We start from the raw sequence: 25,493 nt of genomic DNA on the forward strand, positions 1-25,493 counted from the left end.
TAACTGATGGACACAGTAATATTTCAGGAGTGAAATGAGGTTTATTGTACTAACAGAAAATGTGCAATATGCATTAAACCAAAATTTGACCGGTGCAAAAGTATGGGTACCTCAACAGAAAAGTGACATTAATATTTGGTAGCTCCTCCTTTTGCCTCTAGTCGCTTCCTGCAGCTTTTAATCAGTTCCTTGATCCTGGATGAAGGTATTTTAGACCATTTCTCTTTACAAAACAATTCAAGTTCAGTTAAGTTTGATGGTCGCCGAGCATGGACAGCCCGCTTCAAATCATCCCACAGATGTTCAATGATATTCAGGTCTGGGGACTGGGATGGCCATTCCAGAACATTGTAATTGTTCCTCTGCATGAATGCCTGAGTCGATTTGGAGCGGTGTTTTGGATCATTGTCTTGCTGAAATATCCATCCCCGGCGTAACTTCAACTTCGTCACTGATTCTTGAACATTATTCTCAAGAATCTGCTGATACTGAGTGGAATCCGTGCGACTCTCAACTTTAACAAGATTCCCGGTGCCGGCATTGGCCACACAGCCCCAAAGCATGATGGAACCTCTACCAAATTCTACAGTGGGTAGCAAGTGTTTTTCTTGGAATGCTGTTTTTTTGGACGCCATGCATAACGCCTTTTTGTATGACCAAACAACTCAATCTTTGTTTCATCAGTCCACAGGACCTTCTTCCAAAATGAAGCTGGCTTGTCCAAATGTGCTTTTGCATACCTCAGATGACTCTGTTTGTGGCGTGCTTGCAGAAACGGCTTCTCTCTCATTACTCTCCCATACAGCTTCTCCTTGTGCAAAGTGTGCTGTATTGTTGACTGATGCACAGTGACACCATCTGCAGCAAGATGATGCTGCAGCTCTTTGGAGGTGGTCTGTGGATTGTCCTTGACTCTTCTCACCATTCTTCTTCTCTGCCTTTCTGATATTTTTCTTGGCCTGCCACTCCTGGGCTTAACAAGAACTGTCCCTGTGGTCTTCCATTTCCTTACTATGTTCCTCATAGTGGAAACTGACAGGTTAAATCTCTGAGACAACTTTTTGTATCCTTCCCCTGAACAACTATGTTGACCAATCTTTGTTTTCAGATCATTTGAGAGTGGGCTGTCAATGCTCGGCGACCATCAAACTTAACTGAACTTGAATTGTTTTGTAAAGAGGAATGGTCCAAAATCCCTTCATCCAGGATCCAGGAACTGATTAAAAGCTACAGGAAGTGACTAGAGACTGTTATCTTTGCAAAAGGAGGATCTACTAAATATTAATGGCACTTTTCTGTTGAGGTGCCCATACTTTTGCACCAATCAAATTTTGGTTTAATGCATATTGCACATTTTCTGTTATTAAAATAAACCTCATTTCAATCCAGAAATATTACTGTGTCCATCAGTTATTAGATATATCAAACTGAAATGGCTGTTGCAAACACTAAAATATTTAGAACTAAAATGATTAAGATTAATAGGGGTGCCCAAACTTTTTCATAGGACTGTATTTTCTCATCTGTTTTTCTGTACTACACATCTCTTGTCAACTTCCTTTGGGATCTCAGAGGTGGTGGCCTCAGTGCCGAGAAACACATCTGAGTCCCCTTAGCAATATGCATTAAGAGAACCGGGAAGCAACCAAGTGTAGACAGCTAGCATAGCATCCAGCATGGCTAAATGCAGAGAAAGACGTTGTACCACTTCCAGTGATGGTAACTTCAGTGCTGCAGTTGGCAATGGACGGTGTAACGGGATTAGCTGAGGGATCGCTGTCTTGACCACTTTTTGGCACAAAATCAAAGTCCAATCAAGCAAAGTATGGTGCAAGGATATGATGCAAGGACACCTACACATCTGTCTCTGACACATTGGGGAGTTCACGCTGATCCGCCCTTTTGGCCTGCACAATCATGCGCTTCTTCCCAGCCACTCCCCATCTCCCAGGTGTTTCATTGCAGGCAGAAGTACAATGCAAGCCACCCACATGCCCAAGCCTTTAATGGCGTCATTGAAAAACTGCAGGCCCTGGAGATGTTGACGTTTATGCTTCTGGATACCCAGGCCTTCCGTCACCAGATGGCAGCTGGGGCACCTCCCTATGCTGGGCCTAGCCGTTACTACTTCTCTTGGTTTGCTGTCCCTGCCTTGCGCCTGCACGTGTCCCATAACATCAGTCGGGCCCAGAGCTCCGCGCTTTGCTGCAAGGTCCACTTGACCACCGACGCATGGACAAGCGCCTGTGGTAAGGGATGCTGCTTATCTTTAATGACACGCAGGGTGAATGTAGGGGAGTCTGGGCCGGGTGTGCAAACTGGGGTGGCCTATTTCCTCTCCCATCCCAAAATTCATGCCACAGGTTATCTGAAAGCCTACTGCGCTGCAACCTCCACCCCAGCTACAAGATGGAAACGCTGTAACACTGGCGTGGGGAGATGTCAGCAGGACGTGCTGAAGCTCATCAGCTTGGGGGACAGACGGCACACTGCCTCCGAGGTCAGGGATGCCATCCTGGCTGAGATGGCAATGTGTTTTTCCCTGCTGCACCTGGGGCCAGGCATTTTTGCATATGTGATAATGGCCGAAACCTTGTAGCAGATCTGGAGCTTTCAAGACTCAAACACGGTCAACACATGGACCACGTTTTCAATTTGTTGGTGTAAAGGTTCTTTGAAACCTACACTATTGTGCCTGATATACTGGTCAAAGTGTGGCCATTTTCATAAGTGAGAAGTAGCCTCTACTAGGCAGAAAACATTCATAGCGCACTCCTGTCATCTTCGCACCGTTGGCTGGTGGAGGAAGATGAGGGGGATGAAGTGGCATTTCATGTCACTGTCCCACAAGAGGCATGAGGGTGCACCTTAGTGCATCCCATTGCTTCAGCATGGATGGTGTGAAGGGGAGTGAAAAATGGAGGAAATGGAGAGTGACCCTTACAGTTGGTGGTAGCAAAGTCATGCCAAGTAACACACTGGCACACATGGCTGACTTCATGTTGGGTTGCTTTTCAAGAGACAAAGACATAGTTCACATCATGGAGAGCAAACAATACTGGATTGAAAAAAAAACTATATTGAGCTGATATAGCCTGACTGAATTTCTGTGTATCACACTTAGCTTTTGGGGGTAGACCCTTAAAAATTGGATTGAGCTGATATAGCCTGACTAAATTGCTGTGTATCACACTTAGCTTTTGGGGGTAGACCCTTAAAAATTGGATTGAGCTGATATAGCGTTGTGAAGGTAAACCCATATATTCCTGTTTTTATATATCTCTTATACTGCTTAAGAAATTATATTTTTCTCTATGCAAGCTTATTATACCTGATACACATTAAGATGGCGCCTGTATCCAGTACCGCACCCAAATGCTGACGCACACGATTGTCATGTGGTTTACAAGAAAGACAGTATTATTTTCTGGGAATCGAAACCTAAGAAGATGTTGAAATTTAAGAGCCAATGACTGATCGCCAGTGTATTCGGATACAAGACATATACGCTTACAGACTGCTGTTTTCAGATCATTTGAGAGCGCGCTGTCCATGCTCGGCGACCATCAAACTTAACTGAACTTGAATTGTTTTGTAAAGAGGAATGGTCCAAAATCCCTTCATCCAGGATCCAGGAACTGATTAAAAGCTACAGGAAGCGACTAGAGACTGTTATCTTTGCAAAAGGAGGATCACTAAATATTAATGGCACTTTTCTGTTGAGGTGCCCATACTTTTGCACCAGTCAAATTTTGGTTTGGAACACACTGGCACACATGGCTGACTTCATGTTGGGTTGCTTTTCAAGAGACAAAGGCATAGTTCACATCATGGAGAGCAAACAATACTGGATTGAAAAAAAAATTGGATTGAGCTGATATAGCCTGAGTGAATTGTTGTGTATCACACTTAGCTTTTGGGGGTAGACCCTTAAAAATTGGATTGAGCTGATATAGCGTGACTGAATTTCTGGGTCTCCCACCTAGGTTTTGGGGGTAGACACCCTGAATATCTGGATTGAGCGTACATAGCCTGAACTAATTGCTCTGTATCCTTGTTTTGGGGTTACACAGCCTGAAAAGCTGTTTAGCACGTATGTAGCAAGAAGTAACTGCTGTGGATTGCTGCTGTTTCAGGCCCCCCCAAAATTCAAGGCTTTTTCCAGCTATATGAACTTGTAATTGCTGTGGATTGCTGCTATGTTTCAGGGCCCCCCCAAAAAAAAAAAATAAAATAAAATAAAATTCAGGGCTTTTTTCATCTCTATATGAATTAGTCACTGCTATGGATTCCGGCTATTCTGTGTGCGGACAGCTAAAAATGAAAGCTGTTTCTCCGCTATATATGAAGTTGTATCTGTTGTGTATCCCTGTTTTCCACCGTCCGGGGAAAGCTGGACTGATGTCCCTACAGTGTATAGCTCTGAGAAGAGCTGTTGGCTTTCTTCATTACTTCTTCCCTGCCTATATGAAGCTAATTTCTATCTAGCCCTCAGCAGATATGTTTCTCTCCATATGTCTGACGGCAAAAATGTCGAATAGGGCGGCGGCCGTTCTTATGAATGGGAGGGCACATGTTTTCGGCAGACAATGGGTGTAGTGTTGTAGTGAGGATGCAGGTCTTCTGGAATAATTCCAATATGAGATGGTTACTCTTGTAGATCAGAACCCTTTATTCCATGCTCCATCATGGCTCCCTGTCTAGCAACTCCTCCCCCTAAGCTCAGCTCCTCCTCCATTACTACCTCACTGTTGCTAGGCAGACAAAGCAGAATAAGTAAGCAGAACAGAACATACAGAACATACTTATAACAACATCACATCTCTCCCCTTCTTATAAAAAAAAATAAAATGCAAACATTATAAATGAACAATAAATAAAAGGTCCGAACTGAAAAGAACATTTTACTGCAGAACATAGTCCCTGAGGTTCGTTGGTGGCCTTCGACTTATCCTTGTCGGGTAGCGTTGAGACATCTCGTTATCAGAAACAGTCTGTGAATTTTCCGTATCTCTTGTTGGTGTTGCTGAACCAGTTGTACCCGGTGAAATGTCCTCATCATCTGTCTCCTCTGCACTGGCTCCTGGGTTGTAGTCACGAAGCTTTTTAAAATGGGAGACATTTTGTGTCACTTGATGACCCTGGCGTTGAGCAGTAACCATGGTACCTTTGACGTGTGTGACTTGAAAGGGTTCTGGATGATAAGGGGATGATAACTTGTCACTGGGTCTCAGCCTTTTAACCAGGACCCAGTCTCCCACATACAGCTGTTTGAAGCAACAACTTCTCTTATCTGCATATCTTTTCATCCTGCCTTTGGCAAGGGAATCATTGAGGACCAATGGAGTCTGGACGTGAACTACTGGGATGTTTGGAAGCTTAATGCGCAAAGGCCTGCCGAAAAGCGCAGTCGCTGGCGGAGTTCCTGTAGTAGAGTGTGGGGTGGCTCTGTACTGTCTAAGGAACCTGTACAATTCTTGCTGCAAATCCTTGTGTTCCATGGTAGCAATCCAAAGAGTTTTGTTGATAGATTGCATGAAGCGCTCCACTTCACCATTGGCTTGAGGCCAGTAAGGAGTTATTTTCCTGTGGTTAAAACCAAGATAAGTTGCAAAAGACTGAAAATCTGCACTATTGAAAGGTGGCCCATTGTCAGTCTTCACTGTTTCAGGCATGCCATATGCAGAAAAGATTTTGTCCAGTTTTGGTATGACAGCTCTTGCAGAGGTGGTGGAAACGGGTTCAATGACTGGAAACCTAGAAAAATCATCTATGACAACCAGTAAATAGGAATGATCTGGCAAAGTGCAGAAATCAACACTCACAGCAGTCCATGGATTGTCTGGCAGAGGTGTCATTTGTACTGGTGCTCGGCTATGGTCCACCGTAGTTGCTTGGCAAGGTATACATGTGGCAATAAGTGCTTCCACTTGTTTATCTAGTCCAGGAAACCATACTTTCTCCCTAAGTAATTGCTTTGTTTTAACTATATCTTGATGGGCCTCATGGGCCAGATCGATCACTCTACTCTGAAGTTTCTGAGGAATGACCAGGCGGTTGTCCCGCAGTAGTATGTTTGAGTCAGATACAGAAAGAGAGTGTCTTGCATTAAAGAAGGCCTGCAAATATGCTGTTTGGCCCTGCGGTTGAAGACGAGTCTCAGCTAGAAAAGAGTTCCAGTTCTTAGACCGAACAGTGTCAATTACCAACTGAAGTTGGGGATCAGAATCCACCGCATGTTTAATTTCTTCGAGGGTCATTGCTCTTGGCACAGAGTGTGTAACAATGAAATTTACATGTTCCTCAGCTAAGACAGTGGCAGGCAAGTCATCTTTGGTAGACTGTGGTGAAGGGTGTCTTGAAAAATAGTCTGCAGGGTTCCCAGCTCCTGCCTCATATCTCAAGTGAAAGCGATAGTTCTGCAGGCGGAGTAGCCAGCGTTCAAGTCGTGGGGGTGGCTTTGATGAATGTTTATTGAAGATTGGAATGAGTGGTTTATGATCACTGATCACTGTGAATGGACGACCAAAGAGGTAAAGATGAAAATGAAGGCATCCCCATACAACTGCGAGAGCTTCCCTCTCAGTTTGAGAATAGCGCTGTTCCGTTTCTGTTAAAGCCTTGCTTGCATAGGAGACTGTGGAGATACTGCCAGTTTTGGACACCTGAGTTAAAATTGCACCAAGGCCTACAGGACTGGCATCCACAATAAGCTCAGTAGACTTTAGTGGGTCAAAATAGGCCATGACTGTGTCACTAGAAAGACTGGACTTAAGTGTATCAAAAGCTGATTGATGTTCAACTGTCCATGACTAAGGAGTATCCTTTTTAGTGAGTTGTCGTAAGGGTTCAGAAACAGTAGCCAGATCAGGTATGAATCGTCCACAGTATGTGACCAGACCAAGAAAACTTCGAACATCTGAGACATTTTGTGGCTGGCTAGCAGAGGTTATGGCAGCTACTTTCTCAGGGTCTGCAGAAACACCATTTTCAGAAAAAATGTAGCCAAAAAAATTCAATGACGTCTTGTTGAATTCGCATTTTGATGGATTAACAGTTAAATTGCAGGTTTGCAGTCTCTGAAAGACTTGTTCTAGGTGATTGTCATGTTCCTCTTGGGTTGTGCCAAAGATAAGGATGTCATCACTAACATTGAGGACTCCAAGTATTCCTGAAAGAACTTGCCTGATAACATTCTGAAAGATTTCTGCAGCCGATGAAATGCCAAAATTCAGCCTCTTGAACCTTCTTGAGTGCTAAAAGTTGTGATATATCTGGAGTCTTGATGCAATTCAAGCTGATGATAACCAGATTTTAGATCAATTTTTGAGAATACTTTTGCACCATTTAGATCTGTGAGAATATCATCAATGGTAGGCGTAATATGCCTTTCTCTTTGAATGGCTCGATTGGCATGTCGCATATCCACACATAACCTGATTTTACCAGGCTGCTTAGGTTTAGGCGCAACAACAATTGGTGAGACCCAGGGAGTTGGGCCCTCGACACGTTCAATAACATCATCTGTCTCAAGGTCTTGTAGCTCTTTCTCCACCAGCTTGCGGACATGGAATGGGATGCGCCTGTGAGGTTGAACTGACGGCTGGACTGACTGGTCAATGTGTAATTTCACTGGAAAGTCTTTCAGCTTTCCTAGGCCTTGAAAGAGTTGAGGATATTTCTGCATAATAGTTTGGACAGAAGAGTGTGTTACGCTGTTTGCCAGTTTCACTAGGCCCAGAGATACCGCACTATTGCAGCTGAGAAGAGTGTCTGCAGAACACTCCACTACATAGAAAGTGTCCGTGATGGATTTCCCATCAGCCGTTAGCAATGCCTGAAATTTGCCACATAGGGGTAATGCAGTAGCTGAACCATAAGGAAATATCTTCAGGTTAGTACATTGCAAAGCAGGTTTGTTCTTTAGCTGGCTATAAGTGGCATGACTAATAACATTGACAGACGCCCCTGTAACTACCAGTGTCTCCACCGGATTGCCATGTATTAAGATGACTTGTTTGGGATTAGACATTGCATGCACATTGTGAGACCCCTCAGTCACTGAGAATAAGTAGGTGCTGCTGGGCTGATCAGCAGGGGACACCGACTGCACTGCTTGAACTTTCTGTGGCAAGGCTTGTTTAGCAGAGAGAGAAGATTGTGATTTTGATCTGTAGACTTTTGCAAAGTGATTTAGTTTCCCACAGTTATGACAAGTTCCTCCCTTTGCTGGGCATGGTTTCTGATGAGGATAAGGACCTCCACAGTTGTAGCAGGCTGCAGCCTGTGTGTGAGGCACATGTGGCTTCTGAGTGAGCTTTGCTACAGAAGATGGCTGCTCTGGTATACAGTCTGTGTTCTCTATAAGTTTAGCTTGATTCTCTGCTGCATCATGAATACGTGCAATGTCCAGGAGCTTTGCTAAAGTCATGGTGGGATCTCTGAGTGCTTGTCTCCTTAACTTAGAGGACACACAACCTTGTATGATTTGCATCAGAATTTCCTTGTCTATATCAGCAAATTCACAGTAAGCTGCAAGTTGTCTTAAGCGGACATGATATTCATCAATGGTTTCTGTTGCTGACTGTTTTGACTGTCTAAACTTGAAAATTTCAAAAGCTGCATTTATGTATGGAGAGAAATGCTTAGTTAGCGCTGCTTTGCATAGATCATAGTCACTGTCCTCCCCTGTATTGGGCAGAGTTGTGAAGATATCATAGACTTGCTCCCCTGCATAGTGTAATAACATGGCTTTCTTTCTTGCATTGTCAGTAATGTTCATTGCTTGCAGGAATATCTCAAAGCGTTTCAGCCATTTATTCCAGCATGCTGCTAAGTTTGCTTGGGGCTGGTGCACATCAAATGCAGCAAAGGAGGGTAAGCAGGCCATGGCTGGTGCTAGGATTGCAGTCTTGTAAACAGTTTTCTGTAGCAGGGAAATACCTTTAGCTGATGATTCTTAATCCTCGTCGCCAATTGTAGTGTTGTAGTGAGGATGCAGGTCTTCTGGAATAAGTCCACTATGAGATGGTTACTCTTGTAGATCAGAACCCTTTATTCCATGCTCCATCATGGCTCCCTGTCTAACAACTCCTCCCCGTAAGCTCAGCTCCTCCCCCATTACTACCTCATTGTTGCTAGGCAGACAAAGCAGAATAAGTAAGCAGAACAGAACATACAGAACATACTTATAACAACATCACAATGGGTGTTTTCTATTTTTTTCACTGCCTCCATTGTCGTAGTTCCTGTCCCACCTCCCCTGCACAGTTATTTGTGCAAAAAACACGCCAGGGAAACTGGGAGGGGATACGAATTTTTACTGCGTATGCGGCCTGGTATTCGATTGTGAAAGAATACATCGAACGCCATGATATTTGATCGAATACTTATTCGATCGAACGGCGTTTGCTCATCTCTAATCTTCAGGAAAAGTTTCGAAGCTTACCAACAGTGACTATTTGCATGAAAGAACTAATAACGTCATCATCAAAATCATACACACATTTTATAGATTTACATTTACAACCATTAGTCATTCAATTACCATCATATCTAAAAGACTCCGCACAATTGATTAGAGAATTTCACCAAGTTAACAGTCAGCATAACCAAGTCACACAGTGGTCATTACTCACTGCTGACGTGTCAGCATTATATACCAATATTCCCCACCAGGAGGGCCTCCGATCTATTGATCATTTTCTATCATCCAATCCATCCATGCCTACGCACCAAAAACAGTTTATACTGGCGGGTATAGATTTTATTTTGAATCATAATATTTTTTCATTTCAGGATAAGGTATATAGACAAACCAGGGGCTGCGCCATGGGGACGCGATTCGCTCCATCCTACACAAACCTCTATATGAGACTGTTTGAGGAGACCTATATTTACCATTCACATTACTTTCATACCCACATAGCCCTATTTAGGAGATATATTGATGATCTCATCTTCATTTGGAAGGGAGATGAATCATCAGCACATCAATTCATTTCTACACTTAATGACAATAATTTAGGCCTTTCTTTCACGCATCAGTTTTCCACCACCACTATTGAATTCCTTGATTTGCTTATTTCCATCACTCCAGATGGGACCCTATCTACGGCCACTCATTTTAAAAAAGTAGATGTTAATAGCTATTTAGAATTCAACAGTGCCCATTATGGCCCTTGGCTGCGCAATATTCCATATAGCCAATTCAAACGGGTGCGAAAAAACTGAGATATTGACACCACATACCATCAACAAGCAAACATTCTCAAACATAGATTCAGGGAGAAAAAATACCCTAAACCTCTAGTGGATAACGCTTACCGGAGGGCTTCACAGCTAAGTCAGTCTACCTGTCATACTGATAAAAATGAAGACAAAACTTCTCATTTGATAAATAACACACCCTCTGAAGTATGCAATAACTTCATTACAACCTTTAATTCTGACCACAAACAGATCAAAGCAATATTATCCAAACATTGGAACATGTTACGTAGTGACCCATTCCTCAATCGAGCCCTCCCCGCTCATCCCAGGGTCACCTTCAGAAGGTCGACCACCTTGCGGAACATTCTTGCCCCCAGCAGGCTCCGCAACCCTAAACCTCTGAGTATAACATCTCCCCTAACAGCACCAGGAGTGTACAAATGTGGACACACCCGGTGTTTATGCTGCAAGAACATACACCATAAAGCAATATCATTCAAATCTAACATAACCCAAGAAACATTTCAGATACAGACTATACTTAACTGTACCACCAAATATGTCATCTATTTACTCGAATGCCCGTGCAATCTCCAATATATCGGACGCACCATCCAACCATTCCATTGTAGGGTAAACAGGCATAGGTCTAATATCAATAAAGGGTACCAGAAACATTCTGTATCTGCCCACTACAGAGTAATGAACAATTGCAATTTTAGCAACACAGTAATTCTGCCCATAGAACATATACCTGATTCCATCCTGGACCATTTTCGAAGACTTAGACAATGTGAATCCTATTGGATCTATAAATTGAACACCCTTTATCCACACGGTCTGAATGATGTGGTGGAATCCTCAGTCTAACATCAATTACGATTATTTTTATATATGTATGTATATAAGCCTGCATCATACATTTGTCAGTCCATTTATTCTGGAAACAAGACCTCCATATCCCCTTATCTGGGCTTTAGGCATTAGGTTAATCCTCGGTACTCAACCTTTTCTACCTTTATAATTAATACATTTTTGTCTCTTCTTCTTGTTTGTATTATTGTCATATGCCACTATTTATATGGGTGTGTTCATATAAGCGTACATTTGTATTTTTTAGCTTAGTTAAATTGCTTGATTCATAAATCCAATTTATCCAGTATTGTTTCACATAACCATAGCCATGTCTTTCCGATATGCTTTAATGTCAATTTTAATATATATGTACGAATATTATCAAAACATGACCACCATTATATGCAGCACTGTGTGTGTGTGTATGTATGTGTGTATATATATGTGCGTCTGTATGTGTATATGTATGTGTATGTGGCGCACCTCCTCACCTGTATACACCTTTACCCCTGTATACACCTCCTTATAATCATTCGCTAATTGTGAGATTTTGTGTAGGTGTGTGTGTGTGTGTATGTATATGTATGTGTTTATATGTGTGCGTCTGTTTGTGTATATGTATATGGCGCACCTCCTCACTTGTATACACCTCCACACCCGTATACACCTCCTCGTAATCATATCCACCTGTAAACGCCTGCTCCCTGTGATGCACGAGGCCTAGGTGTCGCCCAGGTAGTCTATTTAGTTCTGGCTGTCTGGAGCGCAGGTTAGCTGATTCCTATGCTCTGACAGTTCAGGACATCTGTGAGTAACATCCTCTGATATAACTTATTACAGATTTACTCTACATGTGAACCTTTGATTGACTGAATGTAAGATAAGACTACTGTCTCAGTTTTTAACTTTGTATATAACATGTTTGTGACATTACAACTTGTTTCCTGCTCTGAACATACCATAGACTGTTTCTATATTTGTAATATTTTTAAGTTTTGGCAATCTGCTGATCTGTGTATTTTTTACTACTATTGTTTTAGTGGCCTGAGGAAGACGCCCAAAACGCGTAGCCTACATTTTTGCATATTTTTCTACTGTCAATTGGAATCAATAAAGACTCAATAATTTGGTTTTATTTTTGCATGCAATTGGCTTCTGTTTTATTGTCACACAGTAGCGCTCTATAGATATCCCGGGTTTTATTTTTCTTGTTCATTAACCTCCACCACCTCATTGGTTGGTGTCCGGGTAAGAGCTGCAACTGCCTATTTTCAGCCCCCTTCCAGGGTTTTCTATATACGGGCGCCAGGTAACTTTTTTTCTTCTTGAGAACTCATAACGTTCATAGATAACTGATTACAGCATAAACAGATTCAACAGTCGCTTAAAACATTTAGAATAATTGATCCGCCATTGCAAACTCACCTTGATTCAGCATCGCAGGAAATGACAGAAGTTGGTGTACGGTTCTTTTGCAAAGTTCTAAAGAGTTTTCAAACGATGAAGCCAAATTTGCAAATTTTGTAGAATTCCATAATCGAAACATGCAATGGCGATCACTCAAAAGCTTACGACAGTTCTGTTAACTTGTGTAACTGCAGTTTCCGGCTACAATATTGTGTTCCATGCAGACACATGCTTTTAATGAGAGAAACCCAATCAATTCCTTTGTATGATAGGAACTGCTTCCACAAAAAATACTGGGAAAATTTGCAAATTGAGCCTAGTTTTGAAGACACAGAATTTGATTTATATTGTGCTGTGGAAGAACAAGAGACTATTGATGAAGAACCACTCAGTAGTACTGCTAAGTACAATCCGCCGTTCCAATCCCTAACTCAGTTGGCGGATATTTTATCTAATCACGGAACTTCAACCTTTCTAAACTACTTGGAAGAAATCAAGGTTATCCAAAACAATGCCAGACGAGGTTCTTCGTTATTACAACCCAGCTTGTCATATAACCAGTCTGTACATCAAGATGTTGCAGGTGCTGAGACTTCAAATGTTCCGGATATAGTTGATGGAAATACACCACCTTCTACAAGCTGCAAATCTTCATCTGCACGTCCGCAGGTAGTTGTGCCTTTTCAGGCTGAAGGTATCCACAAAGAGGAGAAAAAGGGAAACAACCAAAACACAAAAAAATTGCAAGGAAATGGAGAAATGTCTGATTTGCCACTTTGATTTGGGGAAAAAGTCTAAAAAATTGACAACTTGTTTTTCTTGTTGTTCCACACTACATGAAGATTGTTATAGAGTGGATGGATGTCCGCAGTGCGAGGAAGATTAGCCATTGTAACATAAATGTCTTAATAAAGTGAAAATTTACTGGGATAAATATGATACATCTGCAGTTCATTTAAGTTTATAGGCACGGTACACGGATGGTACCTAAAAATAGCCAGGAGTTCATAGGTACGGTACCTAGAAATAGCCACATCCAGATTTTAATTCAAATTATTATTATTATTTTTTTTTTTTTGCACACACACACAGTCACATGACCTTACTTCTGTGATGTCATAAAACTAGGATCTGCTTACCTATTATGTGAGGTTCTGTTCACATTTGCATATGATGATGTCATAATGCACAGATTTGCATATGATGATGTCATAATGCACATATTTGCATATGATGATGTCATAACGGAACCCTGAGGGGATATAAACCCTGAGCGCTGTGACATCACAGCCATTTCTTGAGTTGATGCTTTTGCTGACACTTCACTTTGGTTCTGGAAGAGCGAACTAGTTTGTACTACATATCTAGTGATTACTTCCATTCATTCTTACTGATCTTTGATCAGGGCCCAGTAATATCGGAGCCACCTGAGAACTTAGTTCTCTAATATTTCATCAGATCCGCCTTGGTAACTAAGCCATGAGCGCCCGAGAGCTGCGTCAACTGATAGCTGACAATGATACATGGCTGCGCCGACCGGAGAATCAAGGTAAGTGAATTGTTCAGGAAGAGAGAGACAATATTCCCCCCACCCTAGAGGAGATTTCCTGGGAGGAGTTATCCCTGGGCTCTGCTGAGCAATGTTTCAGGGTAAACAGCACATTTTCCATTCCTAGTCGTTTGGGGTGGGTTTTACTTTCCTCCGAATTCCACCCCTGCCCATGATAGAAAACAGAAGTTCTTTATTCAGGCAATTTGACAAACTGGGCCCCATAATCACAAAACAATAACCCGTCTAAAACATAACTGTTATTCCCAATAAATCAATAAAAGAAATCCCAACAACATTAAACCCCCCACTCAAAGGGTATGTTCACACGGAGGAAAAGGTCACGGAACATTCCGCAACAGGAAAAGACAAAAGGATATATCCAGCACTCGGAATCCGGCCTAATAAAAATAAACTTAACTTTTATTAAGAATTGGTCATTCTTCCATTAAAAATTGTTTGATCATACGAGAGGTAAGCTAATGTCCCTTGTATGATCATAATTTTTTAATGGAAGAATGACCATTTCTTAATAAAAGTTCAGTTTTATTTTTATTAGGCCGGATTCCGAGTGCTGGATATATCCTTTTGTCTTTTCCTGTTGCTGCATTTTGGCTTAGCCGAGAGAGCCATTATCCGTGCACCGATCTTTTGGAATCCTGCTACAACGCTGACGGCTCTGACACGTGAGTAGTGCACTTCTAAATTATTATCATTTTTTCTATATTAAGAGCTGTGACCTTCATATCTTTTTCACGGAACATTCCATTTGAACATTCCGCGACGAAATGCCGATGCAGCATCAGCTTCCTATCGCGGCAACCCACTCCTGTGTAGGCCCGAATAAATGGTCAAGCCATGGAATTCACGTCTGATTCTGCGCAGATAGGGCATGTTGCTTCTTTTTTTCGCTACTAGCTAGCGTTCTGTCCAGTTTCTTCATATCTCCCATCACTACCTTGTTCAGAAAAGAAACTGCCACCCCCCAGACCCTTAAAGAGGACCTTTCACCGATTTGGGCGTAGGCAATTCTATATACTGCTGGAACGCTGACAATGATCTGAATTCAGCGCACTGTCGGCTTTCCCAATCTGTGCCCCGGGTAAAGAACTATCGGCCCTGGTACCGTAGCTCTTTACAGTCAGAAGGGCGTTCCTGACAGTCACTCAGGTACATCCTTCTCCACAGCAGTGCCTATTGCGCTGTACTGGGTGAGCTGGGAGGAACGCCCCCTCCCTCCAGATAATATTTGTCTATGGACAAGCACTGTCAGCTTTCCAGCAGTACAGAGTAACTGCTCAAGCATACATCAATATGATCAGCAAAGTGAGTTTTTGCTGAGGTTACCCTCTTTGAACGGGCACCGGAACAAACAAGGCTAACCCCGAGAGAAACTGCCGCTATTATTATACCCTGGGGTCTTTTCAGACCCCGGAGTATAATAATCAGAGACTCAGGGGAGGTGAAGAAGCATAATAAACAGTGTAACTCACCTCTCCGGGATCCATTGTTACTCCTAGCACAGGCTTCAGGACTATATGGCAATGTTCCAGACGTGACGTCCCCACGTGACATCTGGGACATTACTGTTCAGATCTGTTTTCAGGGCATCCTGTCTTGGGCTGGTTAAGAGAAAAAATAAGGAAAAAAATAAACTGGTAAAATTGCTGCCCCTTTGAAAGTGCTGCCTGAGGCGGCTGCGTGACCTCGCCTCAGAGGCGCGGCCCTGGTTGGGGGAAAGCTAGCGCTCACCTGTGTGGAGAGGGAACTTATGGGCTTTAATCCTTGGTGGCCAGCGCACATACAAGTCTATGACAGGGAGAGGCTGTTGCTTGTGTTTCCAGTTAATTTAGGGAACTAACAGCCCATTGGGGTTAGTGTTTACTGGGGAGAGTGCCTTCTATGCCTCCCTGTTGTTCTTAATGGCATATGCTATGGACATGCATTAATCCCCGCAATTATCAGGTTGGGCAATTATATCTCCCAAAGATCTTTGTTTGGCATTAGATTAGGCTTCTAATAATCTCTATAAATCCCCATTAGATTATTATTGTTTTGGTCCCTGTATGATTACTATACACTATGAGCAGCGGGACCGTTAGGGCTAGTTCACACGGGGGGCAATGAGGCAGATTTTGACAGCAGATTTCACCTCAAAACCTGCCTCCATACAATGGTGGTCTATGGAGACTGCTAGCTTTCATTTTTCCGCTAGCAGTTTTCCCTCCCTTCTATTCGCTTTAGGGGAGAGGAAACTGCTCCAGAAAACGCTCCAAAGAACGCCTCAAGGTAAAAAACAACGCTTCCTAATTAGGAAGCGGTTTTTTTCGGGACCAAAATAAGCCAGGCGGTTTTTACGTGTGAACTAGCCCTTAGCATTGGGGATTTAACATTGCTGGGAGTTCTTTTATTTATTTATTGGGAATAAAAAAAAAATTCAGACGACTTATTGTTTTGTGATTATGGGGCCCAGTTTGTCCAATATTAGTTGATGGCGTCCCTTCATCCAGTAAATGATATATATCTTTATTCAGGTTACTGTTGAACTTAACTATACTGGGGTCTCTTCTCCTCAAAACCCTTAGCAATAACAGGATCCATTCCTATGGGCTAAATGTGTTACCTTTATATATTTACAGGTCAGGCAGCAATTGTCCATAGACTGAGGTCATCCCTAGGACATTGTGGAGAACCTTCTACTGGACATCAAAGAAGCAGGAATCCTATCACTGCGAGGACAGGGAGACGCGACAGAGCTCCTCCACAGCACAGAGGACTAGAAGAGAGCAGGGAAAGAAGCCGCTCTCCATTAAGACCCGCCCCTGCAGAGCCCTCCAGAATAATAGGAGAGAGTAGCAGTGATAACAACCGTTCAGCAAGTGGATCCACAGCTGACACCACTGAATTTCAACGGCCAAATCCGGTTCCTCCCAGCCGCAGACCCCCTGAGGTTCCAATTCCAAGCAGATCTCCTGTATACCACCACCCTATAACTCGTGTATTCAGTAGCTTCCTTCGGCTGCTGGGCATAGGTGGGATGACGGAAATGCAACCACTTTCACCAAATGCACAATATCTTCTTTTGCTGGAAAGAGAGTATCCTCGATTCAGCAAGAGAGCTCTGCAAATTCAGAACTTACCCACTAGAGAGGTAATATCTCAGGAGGAGGCCCAGTCATGTGTAATCTGCATGACTGAATATGAGATTGGAGAGCGAGTCACAGAGCTTCCCTGTACTCATAACTTTCATCAGGGTTGCATCTCGATCTGGCTGCACTCCAACTCTCTGTGCCCCGTGTGCCGTGAGCACTTCGTCCAATGAAGCACCAACAATAACCTCAGGGGAGGATCCTGCCTTGTATTCAGCCCTGGTTGTGAACTCACCATGAAGGGCTATGAACAGAGACATCCCAAAATTATGGACGGTAAGCCATCTATATTTCATCTTTTCCCTCCGCCCTATCAGATGTATGTGACATGTAACTTAGAAATAATAACATTTTATCTTTTTCTATCCAGAAAGAATATCGAAGCCTGGAAAAAGAACAGCCTGAACTACAATCCGTTACAGGACACGGCAGCTCCAGACCCGGATGGTGCCATATACTTTATTCCATGGCAAATTCTTCCTAAAAAAAAAAAAAATGTAAATAAAAAAAAAAAAAAAAAAAAAAAGATTGTGTAAATTGTTTTTACTTTTTTTACTGTATATAATAATATTTTGTGATCTAGGAGCCTATAATGATAAGTAAGACAGAGGTAGCAGTTACACCAAATACACGACCGCACCAACAAATGCTCCAATATATGGCAGATATATGTAAATGTGTATATTGTGTAATGAGGAGATCATAGCTCCAGGGGCTGCGGGGAGGGCAGATATACATGGGCCTAAGTGCACAAGGAGGCTCAAGGCCCCTCTGTTATTCTCCAACTCTCTCAAAACATCTGGGAGGGGCCCCTGGATATGATAAGGTGGTATAGGTGAACTGTCTGGCGGTATTATATGAGCAGGGAATACAGGGCCGCATTAAATATAGGGCATATAGTGCACTCCTATCTCTTTTTAGTGATTATTATGTAAGACAAAACATGGAGATGCCGGGGATTGAACCCGGGGCCTCATACATGCAAAGCATGCGCTCTACCACTGAGCTACATCCCCTCATACACACTGTGAAAATGCTCATGTTTCTGAGACTACATACCACCTATATGGCAGTATTACATTGGTATTATTATTATTATGGGCAGGTATATGGCATTTATACACTCACCGGCCACTTTATTAGGTACACCTGTCCAACTGCTCGTTAACACTTAATTTTTAATCAGCCAATCACATGGCGGCAACTCAGTGCATTTAGGCATGTAGACATGGTCAAGACAATCTCCTGCAGTTCAAACCGAGCATCAGTATGGGGAAGAAAGGTGATTTGAGTGCCTTTGAACGTGGCATGGTTGTTGGTGCCAGAAGGGCTGGTCTGAGTATTTCAGAAACTGCTGATCTACTGGGATTTTCACGCACAACCATCTCTAGGGTTTACAGAGAATGGTCCGAAAAAGAAAAAACATCCAGTGAGCGGCAGTTCTGTGGGCGGAAATGCGTTGTTGATGCCAGAGGTCAGAGGAGAATGGCCAGACTGGTTCGAGCTGATAGAAAGGCAACAGTGACTCAAATAGCCACCCGTTACAACCAAGGTAGCCAGAAGAGCATCTCTGAACGCACAGTACGTCCAACTTTGAGGAAACAGATGGGCTACAGCAGCAGAAGACCACACCGGGTGCCACTCCTTTCAGCTAAGAACAGGAAACTGAGGCTACAATTTGCACAAGCTCATCGAAATTGGACAATTGAAGATTGGAAAAACGTTGCCTGGTCTGATGAGTCTCGATTTCTGCTGCGACATTCGGATGGTAGGGTCAGAATTTGGCGTCAACAACATGAAAGCATGGATCCATCCTGCCTTGTATCGGTAACGGTTCAGGCTGGTGGTGGTGGTGTCATGGTGTGGGGAATATTTTCTTGGCACTCTTTGGGCCCCTTGGTACCAACTGAGCATCGTTGCAACGCCAAAGCCTACCTGAGTATTGTTGCTGACCATGTCCATCCCTTTATGACCACAATGTACCCAACATCTGATGGCTACTTTCAGCAGGATAATGCAATGCCATGTCATAAAGCTGGAATCATCTCAGACTGGTTTCTTGAACATGACAATGAGTTCACTGTACTCCAATGGCCTCCACAGTCACCAGATCTCAATCCAATAGAGGAGCATCTTTGGGATGTGGTGGAACGGGAGATTCGCATCATGGATGTGCAGCCGACAAATCTGCGGCAACTGTGTGATGCCATCATGTCAATATGGACCAAAATCTCTGAGGAATGCTTCCAGCACCTTGTTGTATCTATGCCACGAAGAATTGAGGCAGTTCTGAAGGCAAAAGGGGGTCCAACCCGTTACTAGCATGGTGTACCTAATAAAGTGGCCGGTGAGTGTATATTTCCACTTTACTAATCACATAATGATATCCAGTAGTATCAGCACAATAGGGCTACACGTAGTATATTGTCTCAGGAATTGGAGTATTTGTAGAGGTTTCCCATAGGGGATGTAGCTCAGTGGTAGAGCGCATGCTTCGCATGTATGAGGCCCCGGGTTCAATCCCCGGCATCTCCATGTTTTGTGATAAACACCTACAAAAACATCAAAGATCCATAAAACTGATAAATGTGCAGGAATTCAGGAAACATCTGCCCGTATCCTATTAATATTATAAAGGTGTGAGTTTGGATGTTTGTGTGTTTGAATGTTCAGATGTTTGTTCCTCAATCACAGCCAAACGGCTGAATGGATTTTGGGGAAATTTCACACACACATACATATTGCCCAGGAAAAGGTAATAGGCTACTTTAAATGTGGGCCACTCACCCCAAATCGCCACCGTGACCCTCCAAAAAACCCTCCGACACAGCTGTAACAGCTGGCATTCTGCCAGCGCTGGTCTGTGCACGCACCTCCTATTGGTGCATGGCAGGCTGTGGGCGGGTTCTGGAGCCAGGGCTGCGGCACCATAGGTTGGGGACTGAAGGTGGGCGTGCCGATTCAGCAGGGACACAGTGAGCAAGATGGCGGCAGCCCACATGGTCCCAGCGCCCTAGCTATCCCAGGCCACCTACACACTTCGCGGATGGCTAAGGAGGAGGCTGCTGCACCCGACACACCACATAACAGGTCAGTGCAGCAGGGACAGGGGGTTGGGGAGGGGGTGTCCCGGGGGAGGACAGCTTCATGTCCCCCCCCCCCCCCCCACATCACCCCAGTGTAGTTGGACTCACCTTGCCACACTCCCCCGCGGCTCATAGGTGTCGGGCGGCTGGCTGCGTATGGCAGGTAGGCTGCAATAGAGGCGCCGGTATTCTGCAATGCACTGTATAATACCGGCGGCTCTATTGCAGTCTATCTGCCTAGGATGTAATCAACTCAAACACAAAAACATTCATGTATCCACTTCAGCTTGTAAGGACATATTGGATACGGATCCTTGTAGACCAGGGCTCGGCTCCGCAGTGCAGCGAAAGACTGACAAGCCAGGAAAGCAGCGCAAGGTCCCTGCTCTGCCTCATATATGCCACAGGCAACCAGCCGCCCGACAACTATGTGCAGTGAGCGAGCGGAGAGAGCGGCGGGGGAGCGTGGCAAGGTGAGTCCAACTACACTGGGGCCGATGTAGGGGGGGACATGAAGCTGTGAGCAGAGATGGGAGGCAAGAAACTGGGGGAAGAGATGGGGGGACAAAATACTGGGGGGACAAGAAACTGGGGGCAGAGATGGGGGACAAGAAATATAAGCGGTTCAGCGCCACCGCCAACCCGCAGACGAAGTCGCGGGTAACTGCTAGTAGGGCATATGGTGCACTCCTACTGGGCCCTATGGTAGCGGGGGCCTCTTGGGACACCAGGACAGTCCCAGTTTACATCTGCTGTGAGGCCTTAGGAGGCAGATTGCTGAATCCAGGAGGGGGCAGCACTGAGAGCATTTGTTGGGGGAACCTGGCGAGATTTGTCTCATGAGATCTCCTGGTGGTTTCGTCCAGACCGGAAATGTGCAAAACGGAACTGCGGTACATGTCACTGAGCTGTTAGTGTCCTTGTGAACCCAATATAGACTAATGCACCTTCTATAGGGGATGTAGCTCAGGTAGCACTACTAATGTGTATAGTATGGGAGTATTATCCGTGTGCACTATATGGTGGTATTATTGTTTTGCACAGTGTGACAGTATCATTTATATTCACTCTATGTATTTAGTATTTGTTTGTAGGACAGTGTTATTTCGGTGTGCTGTATGTGGGCGCTGTATGGCGACATTTTATCTATATAGCGGTATTATTATATATTTCCACTTTACTAATCACATAATGATATCCAGTAGTATCAGCACAATAGGGCTACACGTAGTATATTGTCTCAGGAATTGGAGTATTTGTAGAGGTTTCCCATAGGGGATGTAGCTCAGTGGTAGAGCGCATGCTTTGCATGTATGAGGCCCCGGGTTCAATCCCCGGCATCTCCATGTTTTGTACAGGTTTATCTAAATACAATAAAGATGACAAATTTCAGAGCTCAGGTGTCTGGATGTTCCTCAAATAACTGGATTTTGTCAAAAAATAAGCTTAAAAGTAAAAAGATTGTATCGTTCACCATCATATAATGTGGAAACATAAGCGCATGGTGGACAGTAGGGGGCAGTCAACTCATACACAAAAACATCCATGTACGCACTTCAACTTGTAAGGACATATTGGATATGGATCCTTGTAGACCAGGGCTCGGCTCCACAATGACAGGAGGTGCAAGATGTCGGGCACATGATAATTTATACTGGATTTCTGGCATATCACGTTGGTGGTAGGATGTGAAGTCACCAGATGCTGCAGGATCACCGGCAATGTATTCCTGTACATGTATTGTGCGGACTAGACTGCCCCCTAGTGTCCATCATTTTCTCTACAGACAAAAGGTTAAGCTCTTTTACATTAAATTCCGTCTTCGTATTATCCCCGAACATATTTTGTGTGACTTCCTGCCTGTATATCAGTTTTACTGACCTTTGATGTTTTGTAGTTCTTTGTCTCAAAGGATGGAGGTGCCAGGGATTGAACCCGGGGCCTCATACATGCAAAGCATGCGCTCTACCACTGAGCTGCATCCCCTATACGACGTTCTTACTTATGCTCCCAATGCATCCGAGAAAAATAGTCGTGCTTACACTTCAGCCCTCCAGGGGGCCCTGTGCGTTGCATATCACATTGCTGTCAACCACGTCCCGACACGGTTCAGCCTCAGCTACATGATATGAGACGCATGGAGCCCCCTAGAGGACTGAATTGTAAGCAAAGGTGGCTGTGGGCAGCGGCAGGGATCGGTAACTAAATAGGACCTAATACCTGCTGGGATTATTTCCCCTCAGTGCAGGGGCTCAATGGAACGTGTTGTTTCATCTCAGAATTGGGAACGTTAGTGGAATAGTTATACAGGGGATGTAGCTCAGTGGTAGAGCGCGTGCTTTGCATGTATGAGGCCCCGGGTTCAATCCCTGGCATCCCCATGCCCTGTACAGGTTTATCTAAATACAATACAGATGCTACATTTCAGCGCTTAGGTGTCGGGATGATCCTCAAACAACTGAATTGTGTCAAAAAATAAGCTTAAAAATAAAAGATTGTATCGTTCACCATCATATAATGTGGAAACATAAGCGCATGGTGGACAGTAGGGGGCAGTCAACTCAAACACAAAAACATCCATGTACGCACTTCAACTTGTTGAAACACAAAAGTGTTTCTTTTACGTGTACTGCGTGGTAGCACTGCTAATGTGTATAGTATGGGAGTATTATCCATGTGCACTATATGGTGGTATTATTGTTTTGCACAGTGTGACAGTATCATTTATATGCACTCTATGTTTTTAATATTTATTTGCAAGACAGTGTTATTTCGGTGTACTGTATGTGGGCGCTGTATGGCCACATTTTATCTATATGGCGGTATTATTATTATATATTTCCACTTTACTAATCACATAAGGATTTCCAGTAATAACAACACAATAGGGCTACATGTAGTATATTGTCTCTGGAATTGGAGTATTTTTAGAGGTTTTCGTATAGGGGATGTAGCTCAGTGGTAGAGCGCATGCTTCGCATGTATGAGGCCCCCGGGTTCAATCCCCGGCATCTCCATGTTTTGTGATAAACAACTACAAAAATATCAAAGATCCAGAAAACTGATGAATGTGCAGGAATTCAGGAAACCTCTGCCCGTCTGTATTATAAAGGCTGAATATTATCTGTTCACCATTTTAGACTCCTATGTCGATAGTGACCACTAGGGGGCGGTGTAGCTGACACAATACATGTATAGAAATACATGGCCAGTGATGTAATAAATAGTGCTCCTTAGTGACTGCAAACTTGGACACAAAGGACCTGCGCTTGCCAAATGGATGAGTAAATATACGATTATTATTGAACAACACACTACGCATTTCGGGCATAACTCTGCCCTTCTTCAGGTGTAAAAGTTCTTTACCGTCAGGCCAGGAGGCTTGTTAACCCGGCGGAAGGCAAGGTTCCATACACCCATACATACACCCGTGAGGTGTGAGGTACCCTGCAGCTGCATCCAATCCTGAGAGGGATCCTTGGCCAAGTGATCCCATCATCAACAAAACAGTTGTGTATGCACACTACCTAAAAGGTGAGCCTGTTTTTTGTCATCTGAAATTATCACTATCAGTACGATCTCCACTACGGGTTGCTCGGTGTTTCTTTTGTTTTTGAGATCTGAGAAAAATAGTCCTGCTATCTATCATTCGCTTACACTTCAGCCCTCCAGGGGGCCCTGTGTGTTGCATATCACATCGCTGTCAACAACATCCTGACACTGTTCAGCCTCAGCTACATGATATTTGATGCATGGGGCCCCCTAAAGGACTGAAATGTAAGCAAAGGTGGCTGTGGGCAGCGGCAGAGATGTGTAACTAAATAGGGCCTAATACCTGCTGGGATTATTTCCCCTCAGTACAGGGGCTCAATGCAATGTGTTGTTTCATCTCAGAATTGGGAACATTAAAGGAATTGTTATGTAGGGGATGTAGCTCAGTGGTAGAGCGTGTGCTTTGCATGTATGAGGCCATGGGTTCAATCCCCGACACCTCCATGTTTTGTACAAGTTTATCTAAATACAATAAAGATGACAAATTTCAGAGCTCGGGTGTCTGGATGATCCTCAAACAACTGGATTTTGTCAAAAAATAAAAAGATTGTATCGTTCACCATCATATAATGTGGAAACATAAGCTCATGGTGGACAGTAGGGGGCAGTCAACTCATACACAAAAACATCCATGTACGCACTTCGACTTGTTGAAACACAAAAGTGTTTTTTTACGTGTACTGCGTAGTAGCACTACTAATGTGTATAGTATGGGAGTATTATCCGTGTGCACTATATAGTGGTATTATTGTTTTGCACAGTGTGACAGTATCATTTATATGCACTCTATGTTTTTAGTATTTATTTGTAGGACAGTGTTATTTCGGTGTACTGTATGTGGGCGCTGTATGGCTACATTATATCTGTATGGCGGTATTATTATTATGTATTTCCACTTTACTAATCACATAATGATTAGAGATGAGCGAACAGTGTTCTATCGAATTCATGTTCGATCAGATATTAGGCTGTTCGGCATGTTCGAATCGAATCGAACACCGCGTGGTAAAGTGCGCCATTACTCGATTCCCCTCCCACCTTCCCATGCGCCTTTTTTGCTCCAATAACAGCGCAGGGTAGGTGGGACAGGAACTACGACACCGGTGACGTTGAGAAAAGTAGGCAAAACCCATTGGCTGCCGAAAACATGTGACCTCTAATTTAAAAGAACAGCGACGCCCAGGTTCGCGTCCAGCTAGCTAGGGCTTAGATTCTGGGTAGGCAGGGACAGGCTAGATAGGAAGGAGAAGACAACCACAACAGCTCTTGTAAGAGCTAAATTCCAGGGAGAAGCTTGTCAGTGTAACATGGCACTGACGGGCTCAATCGCCGCAACCCAGCTTTCCCAGGATCCTGAATGGAATACACTGTCAGTGTATTCCCGTATACCCGATATATACCCCCGATACCCGTTCCAACGGTGTGCCCCCCCACCTTCACCCCAGAAATACCCTGCAAGTCCCCTAGCAATAGAATTGGGGCTATATACACCCACTATTTTTGCTACTGCCATATAGTGCCATTGTCTGACTGGGAATTCAAAGAATATATTGGGCTTACATATAACTTCAATTCCAGGGAGAAGCTTGTCAGTGTAACGTGGCACTGACGGGCTCAATCGCCGCAACCCAGCTTTCCCAGGATCCTGAATGGAACACACTGACAGTGTATTCCCGTATACCC

General features: G+C 43.8%; 7 non-coding genes across 7 annotated transcripts; 5 read left to right on the forward strand and 2 right to left on the reverse strand.

Moving 5' to 3' along the window:
* Nucleotides 1-18,116: 18,116 nt before the first annotated feature.
* TRNAA-UGC (transfer RNA alanine (anticodon UGC)) lies at nt 18,117-18,188 on the reverse strand. Its single transcript has one exon. It is a non-coding gene; the product is annotated as a tRNA-Ala (tRNA).
* A 1,447-nt stretch (nt 18,189-19,635) lies between these two features.
* On the forward strand, nt 19,636-19,707 carry TRNAA-CGC (transfer RNA alanine (anticodon CGC)). Its single transcript has one exon. It is a non-coding gene; the product is annotated as a tRNA-Ala (tRNA).
* A 1,825-nt stretch (nt 19,708-21,532) lies between these two features.
* On the forward strand, nt 21,533-21,604 carry TRNAA-UGC (transfer RNA alanine (anticodon UGC)). Its single transcript has one exon. It is a non-coding gene; the product is annotated as a tRNA-Ala (tRNA).
* Nucleotides 21,605-22,172: 568 nt separating this feature from the next.
* Nucleotides 22,173-22,244, reverse strand: TRNAA-UGC (transfer RNA alanine (anticodon UGC)). Its single transcript has one exon. It is a non-coding gene; the product is annotated as a tRNA-Ala (tRNA).
* A 323-nt stretch (nt 22,245-22,567) lies between these two features.
* On the forward strand, nt 22,568-22,639 carry TRNAA-UGC (transfer RNA alanine (anticodon UGC)). Its single transcript has one exon. It is a non-coding gene; the product is annotated as a tRNA-Ala (tRNA).
* Nucleotides 22,640-23,202: 563 nt separating this feature from the next.
* On the forward strand, nt 23,203-23,275 carry TRNAA-CGC (transfer RNA alanine (anticodon CGC)). Its single transcript has one exon. It is a non-coding gene; the product is annotated as a tRNA-Ala (tRNA).
* A 907-nt stretch (nt 23,276-24,182) lies between these two features.
* TRNAA-UGC (transfer RNA alanine (anticodon UGC)) lies at nt 24,183-24,254 on the forward strand. Its single transcript has one exon. It is a non-coding gene; the product is annotated as a tRNA-Ala (tRNA).
* Nucleotides 24,255-25,493: the final 1,239 nt, after the last annotated feature.

Source organism: Leptodactylus fuscus, chromosome 3, assembly GCF_031893055.1.
Source record: "Leptodactylus fuscus isolate aLepFus1 chromosome 3, aLepFus1.hap2, whole genome shotgun sequence".
Classification (NCBI taxonomy): Eukaryota; Metazoa; Chordata; class Amphibia; order Anura; family Leptodactylidae; genus Leptodactylus; species Leptodactylus fuscus.